The sequence below is a fragment of the Canis aureus genome, chromosome 4 (genome assembly GCF_053574225.1).
Source record: "Canis aureus isolate CA01 chromosome 4, VMU_Caureus_v.1.0, whole genome shotgun sequence".
Classification (NCBI taxonomy): Eukaryota; Metazoa; Chordata; class Mammalia; order Carnivora; family Canidae; genus Canis; species Canis aureus.
The window spans coordinates 27364822-27384888 of record NC_135614.1 but is presented as its reverse complement, the minus strand read 5'-3'; the positions used below and the strand labels follow the sequence as shown (position 1 = coordinate 27384888).

Below are 20067 nucleotides of genomic sequence, written 5' to 3'. Positions count from 1 at the left end.
CCCCCCACGCGCCCGCCCGCGCGCCCCGACTGCGGGGACCCGAGCTGGCGCCGGAGGGGGACCCGCGGGCCGTGTCCCTCCGCTGCGGCCCAGGGAAGCGGGGCTGGGCTGGGCCTGGCGCCTCGAGAACCCGGGCCGATGGCGGGGGGAGGGGGTGTCCGGGGGGGGGAGCCCAAGTCATCCCGGGGCTCCGGGACAGACCCCCGGCCCCGGGCACCCCGGCGAGCGGGAGGGGCGCGCGTGCCAGGAGGGGGTGCGCCCCCAGTCCCCGCTGCTGCGGGGCCCGCGGCGCGGACGTGAGAGCCAGGCCCCTGCTCCTCTCCCCAGCGCTAGCCCCGCGCCCCTGGCCCCTCGGGGCCACACGCTGCTCCCCGTGAGCCTCGCGCCTCGGGACAGGGGTCCTTGCGCCACCACCCTCGCCCGCCGGGACCCGCATGGGCGGAGAAGGACCGAGAAGTTACCCCGCCCTGGGATTTCAGGTCTGAGACCCGCAGGGAGAGCAACTGGACAAGGTCGTGCCTTCACGCCCACCCTGGGTATGTTATTAACAAAAAAAATCCAACCCAAAACTCCCAGCGATTTTAATGGGACCTCGGTCCCGGAGAAGCTGCGCAGAGGCAGCGCAACGCCGGGGCTGGGGCGCGCGGGGCCGCAGGGAGGAGCGCCCCCCGACGTGGCGGAGGGACCTGAGGCGCGCGGGCGCCGGGCCGGCGCAGGGGGTGCCCGCCTGAGCTGCGCACGCCGGCCCGGGTGCGAGTGCGCCCCGGGGAACGCACGCCCAGGCCCGCGGGGCGCTCGCGGCTCCCTCCCGCGCTCTCCGGGTCCGCCGCGGGGTCCCCGAGCCCCGCCGGCCGCCGCGCAGGCCGCAGCTAAGAGCGGCGTGTCCGCCAGGCGGCGCTGCGGAGCCCAGCAGGCCGCGGAGGAGAACGCGAACCGGGCCCGGCGCCCGCCGCCGCCTGGGGGCCCATCCCGCCGCCCCGCGCCCCGGCGATCGCAGGCGGGGCGGCGTCTGGGGTCGCGTCTCTGCCGCTCCTCGCCCCCCTCCGGCTGGGAACCGTGTCCCCTGCGCCTCCCCACCTGCTCTGGCGGCTGCCGCTGGGCTCCTCTCGCTCTGGCGCTCTCTCCCGCAGGGGTTGGCCCAGATGTCAGGGGCTGCTCCCCAACCACAGGCCCCCACCGCCACCCTCGAGGCTCTGACGGGGCACCTGTCTGTCGAGCGGAAGGGGTCCCCTAGGGCCTAGCCCTTGCCATGGGCTGTCCATCCTTTTCTCCGCCCTGACAGATGGGGAAACTGAGTCCCGGAAGACTGTGGCAAGACCTGCAGAGACAGCGCCAGACTCCCTCCATTCAACTCCTGACCCCGTCTATGCCTTGGGGGGTGACACGGTGACCCTGGGGTCTTTGTGCCCGGTGGTCTGTAAGCAGTCCCGAAAGGCGGATGAGAAAGCCCCTCTGGTTGATGAACTCCCTGTGCTTTGGAAAACATGTAAAAGTTGCCCAGAAGGGGAGACTTGTCCCTGGGGGACCATCCGAGGGCCCCTTCTGCACATACTGGCTTAGGGTTCCTCCCCCACCAAGGCTCGAGGCCCGGCCCTGCTCAGAGAGACTACAGAGCTGGGGCTGACCTGCTCTCATTAGGGGTGTTAAAGCATGACCGTTGCTGGGAACCAGAGATTCTGAGACAGGAGAACAGTGTGGTGGACATAGTTGTTGTCTGGGGGTTTTTTTGGTTTTTTTTTAAGTTCTCAGTGTTTTTACTATGGTTATTATTATTTTACTTTTTATTATGGATTTGCAAACATACACAGAGGTAGAAAGAGTGGTATGAAAGACCCCGGAAACCCATCACCCAGCCTCAGTTAGGAACTCGTGGCCAATCTTGTTTCCCTCCCCCATCCCCACCCCCCAACCCGTTATTCTGAGGTGAACACGGGTATCTTATCATTTCACCTCCTCAGGTATTTGTCACTTCCAGCTGGGGTTCGAAGCTATGCCAAGGCTGGCTCCGAATCCAGGGCTCATCCTGCTGCCCTGCCTCAGCTGAGGCTCAGTGAGATTGAAGGACGTTGCTCAAGTTCAGGCAAAGCTAGGATCTGAACCCATTTCTACGAAGGCCAGAACCCGAGTACTTCACCCTGCCCTGTGCTGGGGGTTCCCCAAAGTCCCAGGGATACTGAGCCCTTTCTGCCCTGTGTGTGACCCCTGGGGTTTTGCAAAAAAGACTCTTGAGCCTCTGGCAAGGCAGCCACACCTCATGGGGAAACCCACAGCACACGGGACGTTCTGAGTAAAGACAACGGAAAACCACATGGTGCAGTGGAAAGAGCACAGATTTGGGGTCAGGCTGATCTAAATCGAACTTGGAGCTCCACCCTTGGCTCAAGTCGATGGCTCAGTTTCTCTGGGCCTCGGTTTCCTCATCTGTAAAGTAGGGGCATTCATACTAACCCCCGGTGGAGTTGTTGTGAGGCTCAAATAAAATGATGTGAAAATGCCTAACCTACTTTCTGGCCCACACTGATTCTTAGTAAAGACAGCTTTCTTCCCTTCTCAAAGTTTTGTTTTATTCTGACCAGGTCTCTTGCTCAAGCATAACTGGGGCTCCCTGTGGCCCACCAGCTCAAACGCTCACTCCACCACCTGGCCATCAGAGTGCCATCAGGAGGTGGGTCATCTTCTAATCTGGCCCCTCTTTGCCTGTCTCAATTTGTGTCTTACCGGTCCTCACAATCCAGACCCTCTGCCAGCCAGCTAGTCCCCAACACCTTGGTCTGTTGTGCTCATCATACACTCCTTCCCTGAAATGCCTTCCAAGCTCCCCTTCCCTCAAGACTCATCTCTTCCAGGAAGCCCTCCAGGTTTCCTCCCCCACCACCACCACTCATTGATCTTTCCCTTGGTCGCATTCCCTGCACACTTACTGCAAAGGCAGAAGGTAGAAGCATGAAGGCCACTGGACTAGGGTTGAGGACACTTGGGTTTGAATGGTGCCTCTTCAGAGCTGCATGACCATGGACAAGTCTCTTCTGGCCTCTGTGACACTTGTCTCCAAAACCAATATTGGACGGTGCACACCTTGGGTGAGCCCCACACTTACCAACAATAATGTTAACAAGGAACATATATGGCACACTTACCTTCCAGGAACTCGTCCAGTCCTAGTTACATTACTAGTCTCGTTTTACAAGTGAGAGAGAGCTGAGAAGTCCCTCTGTGCTCCAGAGCTCAAATCCTTAATGACAGCACTTTGCTAGTCCCTGTGCCTGGAATCATTGTCCTCTGTATTTTTCCCCCTAATTTCCAGCAACTCAAAACTCCTGCTTTAAATCTCAGGCCTGTGTCATGTCCTCCTGGAAGCCCATAGATCCTTCCCATTGGAATCTCTGTCCTTCTCTTTGCTCCTGTAGCCCCTGTCCATCCTACCATCATATCTCCTTACATTTTCCTGACAGCCTGGACTCTGAGGCACTGGGGCAGAAGACTGTCTTCTATACCTATTTCTCGTCCTGGCAGCTAGCATGGTACCTAGAACATAGTAGATGTTCGATAAGTGGTAGAGGGAAGGACAGAAGAGGAGGGAGAGAGGGAAAGACAGAGGAAAACAAACACAAAAGATGGAAGGGGGAAGATGCCACAGTACTGGGCCATCTTGAGTGAGGTGATTCTTTCAAAAAGAGTAGGAGGAAAAGTCACAGTGACCTTAGAGGACCCCAGAATGTCTTTGTCCGAGGCAGCAAAACTCAGGCCTGAGTAAGCTTCTGTGCATCAGTTAGATCCTTAAATAGTGGCTTGAAGAAGAAAAATGTTCTCGCAGTCTGGAGGTGGGCAGTCCAGGCGAAGAATGGCCCTCAGTCATCAGGGACCCAGAGCATTCTGTCTTGGGCTGTTGGGCCACCCCAACCTGGAAGCTTCTATCCTCACAGCATCTCTGAGTCCAAGATGGCTGCTGGGGCTCAGCTCCCATTCCCTCATCCCAAGGAGCAGGAAGGAAGAGTGAAACAAGGAAGGTAAAAGGGCCTCCTCCTTTTTAATGAGTCTCTCTGGAATCCACAGGCAATACTTCAGCTTATACCTCATTGAGTAGAACTTAGTCTCATGGCATGCTTAGCTGCAGGGGAGGCTGGAACTGCAATGTTTAGCTGGGCACACTGCTGCCTCAGATAAATTCAGGGTTCTGTTACCAAGGGGAGCTGGAGGGGCGGGAGCGGGGACACGACATTAGCAGACTCCCCTGCAATCCACGGATGGGGTCAACCAGAACCAGGGTCCTAATAGAGCTTTTTGGTGGGTGGCCTTTCAGGGGGTCCCTGGATAGTGACTTCTACCTCTAAACCACAGATTCTTATTGTTAGAGTGGGCACGGGTGGTACTTCATAAGCCCCCAGAAGTTATAGTCCAAGGTTGGGGGGGTTTCTTCCTTTCAGGTGCCTGGAGTTGCATGCTGCAATGATTTAGGGTGAAATTTGTCAAGAGTACATTTTTCCCCCTTTGCTTAGAGACCTCTTCATTTTGGCCCCGAATGCCACACACAACAAGAAGCCAGCAAGAGGAAGAGGTGGTCTTTTAAATTTAAAACAAAAACACAAAACAAGTGGGTGGAAAGGGAGAAGCACTGTAACCTTACCCGCCACCCCTTTCCATGTTACTAAGAAAAAAACCGAATACAGTCTCCAACTCAAAACAGAGGCAGGCCGATGCTAAATCCACTTTGTGCTGACCTTACCTTAAATAATTCTGGTGTAACTCCAGAAACCTGAAAGAACACAAACAGCACCAGTGAATCAGAATTTGAATCATGCCTCCCGCAAAGCAGCCTCCCCCCTGCCAGGGCAGGCCCCTCCTGGTGGATCCAGGAGGGCCGGGGCAGCAGAAGGCCCGAGGACGCTCTGGGAATTGGAGGGGTAGGAGAAATCAGGAACAGATGCACCAGTGTGAGCTTTTTCAGTGCTGTGTTGCTGGAAGCTTCCTCAGCCTTAGGTCTCCACGGAGGAGAGACGTTTCAGAGGTCTCACCAACCTCTGCGGGTGTCTCTGCCACCCTGCAGTCTTCCTTCCACACACTCAACGAGCATCTCCTCTCCCCCACATCCTCCGGGGGCAGTTCCTGTGCTGTGGGAATTCTACACCGTCCACATCACCAGTTCTTAAGCCTTTTGTGGGTTGAGGGAAGGATGCAGAAACCACAGGCCTTTTTTTTTTTTTGAGAAGCAGATGAAAGCCACAGCCCCTCTTAATAGAAATAAGCGCACATACTCAACACTGGAAACGTAATTTCAGGTAGTTCATGGACCTGTGGATTTAAAATCCTCAGTCTTGAAGGAAATCCAAGATTAAATATAAAAAGACCATGCCTCTGGGAAATGCCATGGGGGATTCTGGGTTTTCAGCTCTAAACTATTCTGACCAAGGCAACATTCCAACGACTCTGTGTGATTAACTGTAATAAATAACATTTATGTCAACCTACCACAAGCCAGCATGCAGCGTGCAGCAGAACCCTGTGAAGTGGGCACTATGATGAACCCCACTTTATAGATGAGGAAACTGAGGCACAGAGAGGTAAAGTGACTTGCCCAAGGTCACACGGCCAGCAAGTGGCAGAGCTGGGATTCTGGTATAGGCCCTTCGACTCCAGAGCCATAATTTTTGTGCTTTTCACCACTGCATAGTGACCTCAGCCTCTCTGTACACTGAAGACACACACATCTGCCTTCCTCCCCTAACACAGGTGTCAGAGCCCACCCAGTGGTGTGCTGGAATCAGTTCATGTTGGCTCACAAAATTGGCCACACCTCTTCCCAGTTTCTCATTCTATGGCATTCTGGTGATGGCTTGACATCAGCCATGATTGGCAGCATTTACACAAAAGCAATCGGCAAACACTACAAATGAAGGCTTCCTCCCCCCAGAGAGCTGTTTGCTAACTGTTCACCAGCAAACCACTGGACCCACCTAATCTCATCCCACTTAGATGGCTCAATCCTCAGATCCAGCAGCTCAGGCTCTGAATCAGTGGGAAGCGGGGAGCCTCCTCCCTGATAGCACCAGAAAGGAGGATGTGGATAGGGTCTGCTGCCCCCAAACTTAAGTGTGTGGGGTATTTAAGGAGAGGATAGCCCCCTCTCTGATACCACTATATGCAAGCCATCTTTCAACTGCCCTCAGTACCTTCCATCTGCTAGAACCAAAGCCCAGTCATCTGGGGGGTTGGATCCCTTCTGCTGGGCAGGTCCATATCCTTTACACCAAAGCTGATCCACAACTATGGAATGATGTTGGCAGCCCACCTGATGTGGGGAGCCTTGGCTGCCTAGCAGCTTCTACAGCCTGCTCAGTTCTATACTCCTGACTCTGGATCTTCGGCTATTGATGCTGGCCAGCCAAATCTCATTTAACCCTGCCCCTTTGAGGTTAGCCACAGGCAGCTGGCCCCTTCCCCCACCCCAACCCCACCAGACACCACCTCCTACAAGTACCCAGCAAACTGCCCAGCTGGGGCCAAGCCAGTTATGACGATGCACATTCTCTAACTTCTGCTCATGGGGAAACCCTATCTGACAGCAAGGATTCCAGTGGGCCAGGCCTAGAGTGGAGGCTACCCTGGTGCTCTCTCACCAGCCAGAGTCTCAGGCCATAGGAAAGAAATCAGATGATGGAGATTATGATGATGATTACCATTTTGTGAGCATTTTCCTTATGCCAAAGAACTTTCTCTTGCTTTATATTATCTTTTTTCATTTCTGTAAGGTCTCTAGGACATGAGTACTATGTTAATCTAGTGTTAATAAAAGAAAAACTGAGATTCAGAGACGTTAGTATCATGTGTGAAGTCACACAGCTAGTAAGCGGTGGGCTGAAATGCAAGGCCAGAGCTGTTTCACTCCAGAGCCCATGCCTACAAAACCTATGTACTTCAATTCAAGGTACTACCCTCAGAGCTGCTCCTTTCCCAGTCCCCAGGGAAGTGTGAGAAAGACAGGCCCCCTTGCCTCTCTTAGTGTTCCCTGAGGGGGGCCCCAGGCAAGAATGAAGACAACCTTGGTCCTCACTGCCTAGTCAAAGTTGTGACCCTCCGGACAGGGAAAGTGAGTGTTTTCACTGGCAAGCATGTAATGAGCTCTGGCTGCACACGCAGCATGAAGGCAGTAAATAGATGACCAGGAAATGGTGTCTGCCTTCAAACCACTTGCTGTCCAGTCTAGTGGGTCCGAGAAACAACTGTTGCTTTAAGGTGGTTGTGATATGTGCTATCCCAGTGGAGGCACAGGATTAATTCCCATAGGAGGACGTGGAGATCACTGAGGAGGGGGGAGCACTTGATCTGGGCGTGGCAACGAATAGGCATTTGGTGGATGAAACATCGACGACAACTTGGAAATTAGGAGGAGGGACCAGCAGGATCTAAAGCAGGGATCAGGGACAGCCCATGAGGGTGCTTGGTAGGGACCTGGCTGTAGCAGAGGGAGTGGGTGGGAATATGGTGGGAATAGATGGTGTCTTGTTCTTTGATAAGCAGTGGGGAACCATCAGAGGTCTTAGAGCAATAGAAAACCATTACGGGGTGGAATAATGAGGGACTGGGGAAAGGACTGGTCAGAGGTCGGATAGTTCAGACAGGAGAAGGTGAGAGCTGGAAGCAGAGGAGAGGCTGCAGGACAGGCAAAGCGAGGATGATTCCAAGGACAGTGAGAAGGTATAACGGCCTGGATTCAGCGATGGGCAAGGACTAGAAAGGAGAGAAGGAAGGCAAGTATAGTCCTGAGGTCTTTAGCCTATGTTATTGAGCTACACTGCTGGAGCAGAGACCCTCAAATACAGTGACTTTAATCAAACAGAAGTTTCTCTCAGGTTTCTGTTGTCAATGCTGGTGGGGCTGCTTTGCTATGTGATGGCATTCAGGGCCCCAAGTTCCTTCCCTCTTGGTGCTCCTTCATCCTCTAGGATATTGTAACCAACAGTATGATCAGATATGGCACTATTCCCATATTTGGGGAAAAGGACAATGTCCAGGACGAGTGATGTCCTTCTAAACAAGTAAAGAAGAAATCACTCACAGTCACCTAACCACACTCAGCAATGGCATGACGTTTCTGCCCGAGTGGCCATGTGCGAGGAAGGAGGGAGAAGAGATTTGGGGATGGAAGGCTAAGGAGGAGTCTGCCATATTTGGGTACCTGGGAGGAATTCTGAGGGACAGCAGGCTTTGGCAGAAGAATACAGGGTGTGGGTTTTGTATGGGTTGAGTTTCCAATGCCTGCAACAGATCAGAGCTGGGGATATGAATTTCTGAGTTGTAAGCACAGAAAAGAGACTCAAAACTTGGGGTAGGAGAGATATGTACCTAGGGAGAGAAAACCAAAGAACAAAACTGGATTAGTGTGGAGCCTGAAACTCTTGAGGAAGGCTTAGGAGGAAGAGTCATTGCGCCGATGGTACTTCCTAAAGATGGTGGCATCAATATATCCCATCCCATGTACTCCTCTTATAGTATGAAGTTGACACTGTTCCTCAGCAGGTAGAGTCCACACTCCCACCCCTTGAATCTGGCCAGGCCTGTGATCAGAGCAGAAGTGATGCCATGTGACTTCCAAGACTGTCAGGATGAGCAATACTGGCCCCCCAGGAATGCTCACCCTTGAAACTCCATGCTCTGAGGAAGCCAAGTGGTCACATGGACAGGCCACGTGTAGGTGTTCCAGCAACAGCCGCAGCTGAAGTCTGAGCGAAGAGTGGCCGCCTGAAGCATGGAGTGACAAGACTGAGAGGAGCTCAGCCTCCAGCCTTCGGACTGCCTTGGACTGTCCCCTCCGTGAGTGGGACAGAGACAAGCCCTTCTCACAAAGCCCCGCCCAAATTGCTGATACTTGAACAAAATAAATGTCATTATTGTTTTAAGTCACTAAATTTTATTTTTTTTTTCAAGCCACTAAATTTTAGAGTCCTTTTCTTCATAACAATAGGTGACTAATACAGGCCAGAGTCCCTTTCACCATGTCAGGAAAATGGCCCAAACCCTCCAGAACATGATCCTTTATCTGTGTTCCTTGCTCACAGCTGTGACCAGGCTTTGGACACCCCAGGATGGTCACCTCTCTGACCCCCTTAGGGAGGCCCTTGGCTTGGCCTCATAGTCCACCCCACAAAGGACATTCCCAGGCTGCATACCTTCTCTGTCTCTGTCCCCAAAGGGCCAAGAGGGCAGTGTGGTGCCAGAGAAGCAGAGGAAAGGAAGGAGTCTCCAAACATAAGGGATAGAAAAGTCTGCGTTCCCTTTCAAATATTCATTTCCGCGACGCCTGCGTGGCTCAGCAGTTGAGCACCTGCCTTCAGCTCAGGGTGTTATCCCGGAGTCCCGGGATCGAGTTCCTCATTGGGCTCCCCTCAAGGAGCCTGCTTCTCCTTCTGCCTGTGTCTCTGCCTCTTTCTCTGTGTCTCTCATGAATAATAAATAAAATCTTTTTAAAAAACCCACAAATATTTATTTCCCCCTAATTATATCTGCACACGGAATAAATGCCAAACCTGGAAAAACAAAGAGATGATGGTCACAGAGGAAGCCTCTATGACCAAGAGGTAGACATAAGAGATGAAGGATGGGGAGGTGGTCAGAGACACCACATCTTGGGTGGACAAGAGACTTCAGAGGGGACATGGTTCCAGTGCCAGGAGCCCCCCAGAAGGCAGCAGAGGATGGTCTTTGGTAGGGGATGGGCATGGCTCCACACCCAGAGCATTATTGGGATATGATGTGAAATGCTCACTATAATCAAGTTAATTAATGCATCCTTCATCACACACCCTGTATGTGTGTGGGGGGGAAACATAGAAGCTCTATCCTTATGGCACATTTCAGGTATACAGTGCAGTATTATTAACCGGAATCATTATGCTGTACATTAGAACCCCAGAACTTACTCATCCTATAGCCTTATACCCTTTGCCACCAACATCTCCCCCATTTGCCCTACTCCCCCTGCCCCAGGCAACTGCATAACCACCATTCTATTCTTCACTTCTATGAGTTTGACTATTTTATTTTATTTTTTAATTTTTATTTATTTATGATAGTCACACAGAGAGAAAGAGAGGCAGAGACACAGGCAGAGGGAAAAGCAGGCTCCATGCACCGGGAGCCCGATGTGGGATTCGATCCCGGGTCTTCAGGATCGCGCCCTGGGCCAAAGGCAGGCGCTAAACCGCTGCGCCACCCAGGGATCCCAAGTTTGACTATTTTAAATTCATTATATATGTCGTATAGCACAGTATTTGTTTTTCTGTGTCTGACTTACTTCACTTAGCATAATGTTCTCCAGGCTCATCCATATCGTTGCAAATGGCAAGATGGCAGGATTTCCTTCTTTATGGCTGAATGATATTCCTCTGTGTGTGTGTATGTGTGTGTGTGTGTGTGTGTGTGTGTATTTAGCCCTTCATCCACCCATGGACACATGGATCCATGTGGACTGTTTCCATACCTTGGCTATTGTGAATAATGCTGTAATGAACGTGAGAGTATAGAGATCCTTTAGAGATATTGATTTCATTTTCTTCAAGCCAGAAGTAAGATTGCTGGATCATATGGTGGTTCTATTTTTAATTTTTTGAGAAACCTCCACACTGTTCTCCCTAGTGACAGCACCAATTTACATTCCCAGCTAGAGTACACAAGGGTTCTCCTGTCCCCACAGCCTCATCAACACTTGTTATCTCATCTTTTTGATGATAGCCATTCTAACAGATGGGAGGTGATATCTCATGGTGGTTTTGATTTGCATTTCCCTGATGATTAGTAATGTTGAGCACTTTTCATGTACCCATTGGTCATTCGTATATCTTCTTTGGAAAAATGTCTGTTCAGGTCCTTTGCCCATTTTTAAATAGGTTATTTGTTGTTTTTTTTTTTTTTTTTTTTTTTTTTGCTATTTAGTTGTATGAGTTCCTTATATATTTTGCATATCAACCTCTTATCAGACACATGGTGTGCAAATATTTTCTCTCATTCTATAAGTGGCCTTTTCATTTGCTGATTGTTTCCTTTGATGTACAGAAGCTTTCTTGTTTGACGTAATCCCACTTGTCTATGTTTTGCATTTCTTCTCTTTTGTTGCTTTTGGTGTCATATCCCAAAAAATCATTGCCAATACCAATGTCAAGATTTTTCCCTTATGTTTTCTTCTAGGAGTTTTATGGTGTCAGGCCTTATGTTTAAGTCTTTAGTTAATTTTTGTGTCCAGTGCAGGGTAAGGGTATGTACCTTTCTTGGGAGGTTATCCCTATGCCTGGCATCAAATTCTACCTGCTTGGGACTGTGGCCAAAGTACCCCCATCTCTGTATCCTGAGACTTCTGTACTAGGACCAATGCCTACAGGGCAGATGTCTGGCCATTGATCAAATAGCCAGCCAGTGTGCTGATTGACTGATAGATCAATTAACACCTGACAGATGGCCAGATCGGTGATTGAAGGACAAAACAGCAGCTTGGCTGGCTAAGGACAGAGTTTGCATCTAATATATCTTTATCCCAAATGACACTTAACCCAGGGCCTGAAGCTCAATAAATGGCTGCCCTATTAGTCATATGGTTCACCTAGCATCAAGTGATGCTGGGAAATGTAGTCTTATTTTATTAGAATCAATTCTAAATCAGGATTCTAATACAGGAAAAACAGAGGAATGGAGATTGGAGGGCCACTAGTGATCTCTGCTATAAAGTCACAAGAATGAGTCTGGTTAAGGGCTGCAGACACTTTAGGGACACATTTCCAGTACAGAAGTGAAACTGCATGGAGTTTTTGGGTTTAAGATTTTATTTATTTATTCATGAGAGACACACAGAGAGAGAGGCAGAGACACAGGCAGAGGGAGAAGCAGGCTCCATGCAGGAAACCCGATGTGGGACTCAAAACTGGGTCTCCAGGATCAGACCCTGGGCTGAAAGCAGCACTAAACCACTGAGCCACCCAGGCTGCCATGCATGGAGTTTTTGAATTCTGGAGTCACCTCTTCCGCAGAGCTTTTAGAAGGCCATAGTTCCTCCCCTTTATTCTTTGGTGGCCTAGGGAGATGCTGAGCTGGGAAGCAGAGAGAGGCTACCTTTGCCCTTTGAAATTATTGCTTTCTACTTCCAAAGGCCTGCCCTTGAAGTATATGTAGTCATATCTTATTTGATTGTGCTCATCACAAAATCTTACTAAATTTCTCATCTGAGACCTGGCCCCAGTGCTCCTGGTTACCATTCATCCTAAGTTCTTTGCAGAAAGCACCTATTCACAGTCACAGCCTGAAAATTCTCCCTCCTTGACTCTTTGCGGAAATGGTCTCACCCTGAGCCAAATGGCAAAGTCAATGCGTAGGTACTGTGCCAAATTCCAGGCCCTGTTGCCCGGGTTCAAATTATAGCTCTGTCACTGGCTGGCTCTGTGACCTTGGGCACATTGCTAACCCCACCCCACCCCCACCCCCACCCAAGCCTTGGTTTCCTCATCTGTAACATGGGATGAGAAGAATACTGCCAATCTCCCAGGGACAACCCTGGGAATTGTTTCAGTGGTGAGAATGGGATCCAGCAGGAGTTAAGACTTCAAAATCTCTTAGGTGTTATTAGAATGTAGACAATCCTTTCAGGCCCGTGTTTTCTGCCTCCCCAGCTTTTTGAGGGGTAAACAGCCCAGTCTTTTCTATCTTATGTGCCTCTTCTCTCTCCCCTCCAGGCACAGAGTAGAGAATCCTACCGCCAGCTCAGTCCAACATGGAGTTGGCATGGTGTGAACAGGTCTGTGGTTTACACTCTTCTCCTCTGACCAGGTGCCAGACGTTCTCCTCTCTTCCCTCCTCTGCAGCCACATCCCACCCAGAGGTGCTGAGGTGGCCTGTGCTATGCTGTGGTCGTGTGGTACACACCTCCTCCCTCTTCACTTTGAAGAAGGACCTACCACAGGCCACCCTCACACCTTGCATTCAGATCACCCCTCTCCCAGAGCAAAGGATAAGGGGCTGAAAATGAAATTTGCTTCCAAGCATCCCTCTGGTTCCTTGAGTGTCACTTTTCTGCATATTTATGGTAATCATCCTTGCAACAAAAACAGTGACTTCACTGTCTAAATAATAAGGCAATTTGTTACAGCTAATTACTCAAGGACTTCCTTAATCTCAATTAAAAGATCCGAGAGGATTCCTGCCCCTCTCATCCCAGTGTTCCTGAAGATCCCCCTAATGTATTCTGGATCACAGATTAGTGGGGAGCCAAGAACGGTCCTTGCTGGGCAGAACTGCTTGCTAAAATCCATCCCAGCAACGTGAAGCAGTGATTTATTGTGACATGGAATGTGGGACATTTCCCCAGCTTTTGTGATTGTGGTAATGAAGCTGTAAACCAAATAGCATGAAATGAGGCAAGGCCTTACAATTTAATCAGCTCGTAAACAGATCTACTGCATCAAGCAAATGACATTATTATCCATCCGAAGTAAATCATGCTAATCTCGGGAGATAAAATCAACATCGTTAATGGTCACATGTCATATTCATCAACACTAAACCATCCCCTTTGACAGATTAATCCTAACTACAGCTCCCAGGATGTATGGTAATAGGGCTTGTAGCGTGCATTTCACTCCGTGCCAGGCTAACCAGCACTCTTAGGCTGCTATTACAAATAATTTTTTTATTGATTTACATATTTTAAAATGCATTTAAGGTGAGGCACCATTAAAAACCCTGTCACCCACCCATATTTCTTCCCTACATTCCCAGACTTTATTAATAGGAACGGGAAGACAAACGCAGTAAGCCTTATAAATACTTTGTTTAGGGCACTGTTAGGGGTAATTAAGATGGGGACTGGGTTTTGTGTGGGGTTTTTTGTTGTTGTTTTGCCTTTTTTTTTTTTTTTTTTTGCAGGGAGGAGGGACAGGTGAGCAGAAGGGGTGATAGAAAGAAAGGACCCTCTTGTGGTTCAGGGACAAATGGAAATTGCAGCATCATTTGCTTCCTGTTCTCCCTAGAGGTGCCAGGAAGAGGGGGCATAAATTCTCCCCCAAATCTGCTCCCAGAGCCTTCCCTCTCCTGCTTTCCCTCACATCCTACCTCCACCCCGTCAACCCAGCCTTATGGTATGTGCATCTGTGCCTGGCGTTTCAGTCATTGTATCCTGCCTGCTGACTTCAGACGCCAAATGTATTTATTTATCATGAGGCTGACCTAGGATGAATGCTCCTGGAAAAGTGTCCACTATTCAAAATGTCACTTCCCCTCAACAGGCCGTGCATTATATTGACAGGCATACTTTCAGAGGCCTCTGAATGACGAGGATGGATGGAGGGCTGCCACAGGAGCTGACACCGCCGCCCGGGCTGAGTGGGTGAGTGGGTGAGTGAGTGAGTGAGTGAGTGAGTGAATGCCCAAATCATCTACACCCTCACTGAGGAGCACAGAAGCAGTGGGAGCCAGGACTGTGACAGGGGGTGCAACGTGGAGACGTGTTGGGCTCCACTTCTCAGGGACAGGCAGAGAGCAGCCCAGCCAGCCCTCCTAGGGGCATATTTGAGGAGCTTCCTGTCCACCTGTAGGGATAGCAGGGAGGGACAGGCAGGAGAGGGGGTGACCAGGGTAGGGAGCTCCTAGGACCACCGCTTTGGTCTTGGAGACCTTGCATTGCTCAAGGGCATTCCTGGGCATTATTCAGAGCAGCAGCTATGAGGCCACCACTGAGTCATGCCCACATTACCCTCGGTAAGAAATAAAAAAAAAAAAAAAATTTTTTTTTTTGGAAGAAAATGTACTAGAATCAAGCTACTAAACTCAACTAAAGCATTTCTTTTGATGCTCTGCAAAGATCCCACCTCAACGTTAGTGGACCTAGGTAAGACCCAGATGTTTCCAGATTCCCTCAAAGCATGTACTGTATAGACCTAGTCCTGCTGGGGTTTATTTTGGAGGAGGGGGTATTTGATAGATATAACAGGAGCCTGAAAAATTGCCCAGCCCAAGTCTGTTTTATAAAATTGTGCCTATGGATTAGGTCAACTAATGAAATGATACAGTGTAAATTAACTTCAGGGTTTAGGTGGCACCAAGTTCAAGTGATTGGAACCTGCTGGGCTCTAAGGATCTCTAAAGATTCTGGATCTGGAGTTTTCCAGGATCCTTACTGAGGTCCCTGGAGGTTGGGCTCTGCTCTCTGGGGGTCGGGGAGGCCCAGGAGAGGCCTTTCCCTCCAGCAGCCTGGTCTGAGTTAGCATGGTTAGGGCAGTGGCTCGTAGACTTTAGCATGAGTCAGAAGCACCTGAGGGCTTGTTCACACAGATCAGCCCCCGCCCCCGAGTGTTTCTTACTCAGTTGGCCTGAGGTAGAGCCAGAGAATTTGCATTTCTAGCCATTTCTCAGTAGTACTGATGTTGCTGGTCCTGGGGCCACATTTTGAAACCTAGAGCTTGGGGGGGGGGGGAGGTATACTATGCTCGGGAGGGGCAGGCGGGGCAGGGGTAAAGGTGGGAGACGGGGAGGGGTAGGTGGGGAGGATCGGGCTCCCAGGTGCAGGTTAAAACCCCAGAGTGGGGTCACGGCAGGCAGCTGGGCCCAGCAACAAGAGGTGAGGTCAGGAGCGGAACTTCCACATCTCTGAGGGCTTTCCTGTTCTAAGTTTCTGTGTTTCTGAAAATACAAGTGAGCGAAGCGGGCCAGGCAGGTAAGAGTTCAGAACCCCAGAGGTCAAAACTGAAAGCAGCAAGTGTCGCAGAGGCCAGAGATGACTGGATTCTGGCCCAAGCCCCAACTCTGACTGTGTTTCCCACAGTCAACCCCTTCCCCTCTGTTCTTCCCCTCTCTTGCCTCTCTTGTGAAGAGAAAATGTTCCCCTGGATTTCCTCCCAAAGCTTTTCAGTTTCTGGTAGGTGTGAGGTTATGCCAGTGTTTCCTCAACAGTGTTAGTCTGTTAAATCCTTGTTCTTGGGGCACCTGGGTGGCTTGGTCAGTTGGGTGTCTGCCTTTGTCTCGGGTCATGATCTCAGGGTCCTGGGATCGAGCCCCACGTCGGGCTCTCTGCTCAGCAGGGAGTCTGCTTGCCCCTCTCCCTCTTCCTGTCACTCCCCTTGCTTGTGCTCTCTCTGTGTCAAATAAATAACAAATAAGGCAGCCCGGGTGGCTCAACGGTTTAGCGCCTCCTTCAGCCCAGGGTGTGATCCTGGAGACTCAGGATCGAGTCCCACATCGGGCTCCCTGCATGGAGCCTGCTTCTCTCTCTCTGTGTCTCATGAATAAATAAATAAAATCTTTTAAAAAAAGAAAAAATGAGTTCCATGATCAGATAAGTTCGGAAAAGCTTTCAAGACAGAAGCTCCCTGGGGCACCCGGGTGGCTCAGCAGCTGAGTGTCTGCAGGGCGTGATCTTGGGATCCCGAGATCGAGTCCCAAATCGGGCTCCCTCCTTCTGCGTTTCTCGTGAATAAATAAATAAATAAAATCTTTAAAAAGAATAAGCCCCCTCTGGGATTTATAATTTATATTTGGATTTTAAAGGCTTTTCAGGAAGTCAGGAAACCTGTTTAACTTTATTTAATCCAGGATTTCCCAAACATATTTGACAACAGATTCCCTCTTCCATCGAACACCTACTAGCATCCTTAACACCTATTAGCACCGACGTTCTAGAGAACCCACTTTGGGGAACATTGGCCAATGCCCAAGTCTGAAGTAAAAGGCAAATGAATATGTCAGCATCTGGGATGCCTTTTCCCTCTAGGTGCCCGAAGGTGCAGGCCACTTCCCCCTGGCTCCCAGCACCTTGGTACCTTCAGGAAACATTGACACATGCCAGGGACTGAGCTGGACACTTGGCTAATAGCTCCTGTCCTTAAGGAGCTGCCTGGCTGGGGAGGCCCGGACGAGCCTAGGCATTTCTTTGGCCTAGGCATTTCTTTGGAACATCAGAGATTCCAGCCATGGGACCTTTGGTCCCTCCTTTTCTATGGCTGGCATCAATTTGTCACTGGTCTCACTTGCCTGTAAACTCTTCATTTTGTTGTTGTTGTTGTTGTTGTTGTTTTTAAACTCTTCATTTAACAAAAATATATCAAGCATATGTTTCATGCTGGATACTGTTGTGGGATATATTTGAGAACAGGCAAAAATCCCTATCCTTGTGGAGTCTATATTTCAATAGAGTAAGGTAAGCAGTGAATTAATGAAATACATGACATGTCAGTAACAAGTGCTACTGTGGAGAGGGGATAGGCAGTGTCGAGAAGTTTTGCTATTTTAAATGGGGTTGGGGATGTCTCATTGACCTTCGTGTAGGAACCTCAAGACATGAGAGAGTGAGTCAGGTGGAAGAATGTCTAGGAAGAGGGAGTGGCAAGTGCAAAGGCCCTGGGGTAAGAGTATGCCTAGTGTGTCTGACACACAGCTAGAAGACCAACATGGCTGAAGCAAACGAGAGACGAGGAGCAGCAGGAAAGGTCCAGAAAGTTAATAGTGGCCATAGTGTTAGACACCGGGTGGGATGGGAAACCTTTTGAGCAGAAAACAAAATATAACATGACTTATCATTTAACAGAACTTTACGTGACATACATTTCAGCATATACAAAATCCCTGTGGAGGTAATATCAGCTCATGCAGCTGGTTTCCTGGTGGGAGGTTGGGCGGCCCTTCGGCTCATGGCCTCACCCAGCCTGGCATGAAAGGATAGAAAGGGTGTGAGGATAGAGGGAGGCAGGTGGATGACCAGGGGCAGGAAGCTCTGAAAGCCAACCTGTTTCACATGTGCACAATATTTTTACTCTGTGCCAAGCACTGTCTGAGGCCCATTTACTCAGATCCTTTTTGCACAACTTTGAATTAACCCTGTGGGGTGGGAAATTCCTTGATCCTCCTTTGAGATCCTCGTGAGTCAGAGCAGTTAAGAGGCGTGCCAAGTCACACAGCTCACCAGTGGCAGAACAGGGCTTCCCAAGTTCCTTTCCAGTGCTAAGTTCCGGCGCCAAGTTTCTTTCCAGGAAAGCCTCAGCCTCACACTGGCTCGAGTTGGAAATGGTGTCTGGAGCTCCACTGGTCTCCAGGGCTGCACTTTCCAGACAGGTGAGCGACCACGGCCCTTAGCGCTGACTCCAGATTTTCTGTAGGTGCCCAGAGTGTGCAAGGTGAGTGTGTCAGATTGGAAATAGACACTGAAGTCATGGAAAAGCTACGTGCGGAAGGTTCACTGGGGAGCACTCTCGGGATATACACCTGTAAGGAGACTAGGAAAACAGGAGTGAGAGGAGGGGAAAACCGGCCCCAAATGTGGTTGCAAAGGAGACATCAGCCCCCCCCAAGAACAGCAGATTGATGCAGAGATGTTGGGGGGTGGGATGGGGGGGGTACCAGATGGACACGTGAGCCAAGCTGGGCCAATCACAGAAATAAGGGGTAGAGAGACCTGAGAAAGAAGTTCAGTCTGGCCCTGGGTGTCGAATCAAGGACAATTAATCCAGAAGCAGTCGTGTTCAGCCATCCAGACAGGAGCTGGAAAAAATGTCTGGCGACAGGGTAAAAGATCGAAGCAGGTGCAGAGAGACAAAGTAGAGGGCGGTGGCCCCCACCTGAAGCCCTACAGAGTTCCAGGCCTTTCTTGATCCGCATCCCAGCCCTTGTAGGTGGACACTGTGGACCAGGGCTGCTGACTCAGCTTCTCCGAGTGGAAGCTCAGAGTTCTCCGGATGCTGCCTCTGCTCCTCCAAGGCTGCCCCCCACCTCACACCAGACCCAGCTCGGATCCCCTGCCTGCCCATTTTCTAATCTTGGGGAGTGAGATCGTTATTTTTTTTCTTACCCTGGGTCCTTTTTCCTAAGCTTTTCAAAGTCAAAAGCCCAAGATGAGCCTTTGTTTCTTTCTGCTGTCCCAGCTCTTCCCTGAGGCACCCAGCATAGACCAGGCTGGCTCCAAGGGCAGGGGGGGATGGGGAGAGACAAAGGGAAGGAAACAGCCAGAATTGTTAAAAATTAATGGCTCAAACATCTTATCCTACCACGAAACAACAGCAATTTTTAAATGCGCTTTTTTTCCAAAAGCACAGCAGCCTCTGGATTGTGCTACGAGCACCTTCCCAGGCAGGCATCAGTGCTCCGTGAGGCCGGAATGTTAATGTCAAGATCATTCATTCATTTGTGCGCCGAAATAGACAGCCAACTGCTTCCTTAAGAAAAATGCTTGTCTTGCTTGCAGATTCTTTTCTGGCCCACTGCCCGACAGAGGTAGGGTGGCCATTCATTTGGGTAAGTCTTGATTAGGCCTCTTAATTTTCATAAAAGGCGGTCGACCTGACGGTCCCCTAGATTGACTTAAAATGTTGTTTGTTTTTTTTAATTATTATTCTAAAAGAAATAGCTGCATATGATAAAAATGCTGCAGAAAAAAAAATGTTGCAAGAATGATTACCTTGAAAATGAAAGTCTGTGTAATCTTCCCTTCCCAAGGCAGCCCCTTTTGGACATTTGATCTATATTTATCCAGACTTTCCCTTCCCATCTTATTTTTCCAGTAAAACTGATCTGCATCACTCTTCTTAAACTAAACTGCCCTGTTTTCTTGATTCACCTTTTCAAAATTACTTTTGAAAGCCAATAAGAATACGTAATTATAGTAAGGAGGGTTTAGCTAACATATAAAATTCCCTCTCCCCTAAGGTTACCGACTGTCACCAATTTCTTATGCATCCTTCCAGAAATTTTCCATGCCCATATGTTGTTTTATTATTTAACTTTTAATACGAGCAGCATCACATAATACTGCAATACCTTCTGTTGTGCAGCCTGCTTTTTTTTTTCACCTAATCACGTATCTTCCACAACGTTTCCCAACAGCATGTGTCATGTCCTGGTCCTGTTGATGACAGCACAGTGTTCCACTATACAGATGTGCTGTGATTCATGTATCTAGATCTACTTCTCAGGCACAGACAAAACTGCATATTTGGAGTCTTTGCTGGAAACCAGAGCCTCACGCTCTGCGTGAAGGAAAATCTGGAGACGAGGTTCCTGGAAGATCCTCTTCCAGGATCTGGGTGTCATTCCTGAACGAAGCCATTCGTT

At 49.8% G+C, this 20067-nt stretch overlaps 1 long non-coding RNA gene across 1 annotated transcript; it reads left to right on the top strand.

The window, feature by feature from the left end:
- The first annotated feature begins 290 nt into the window (after positions 1–290).
- Positions 291–2503, top strand: LOC144312401 (uncharacterized). Its single transcript, XR_013377860.1, has 2 exons — positions 291–536; positions 1283–2503. It is a non-coding gene; the product is annotated as an uncharacterized LOC144312401 (long non-coding RNA).
- The last annotated feature ends 17564 nt before the right edge of the window (positions 2504–20067 follow it).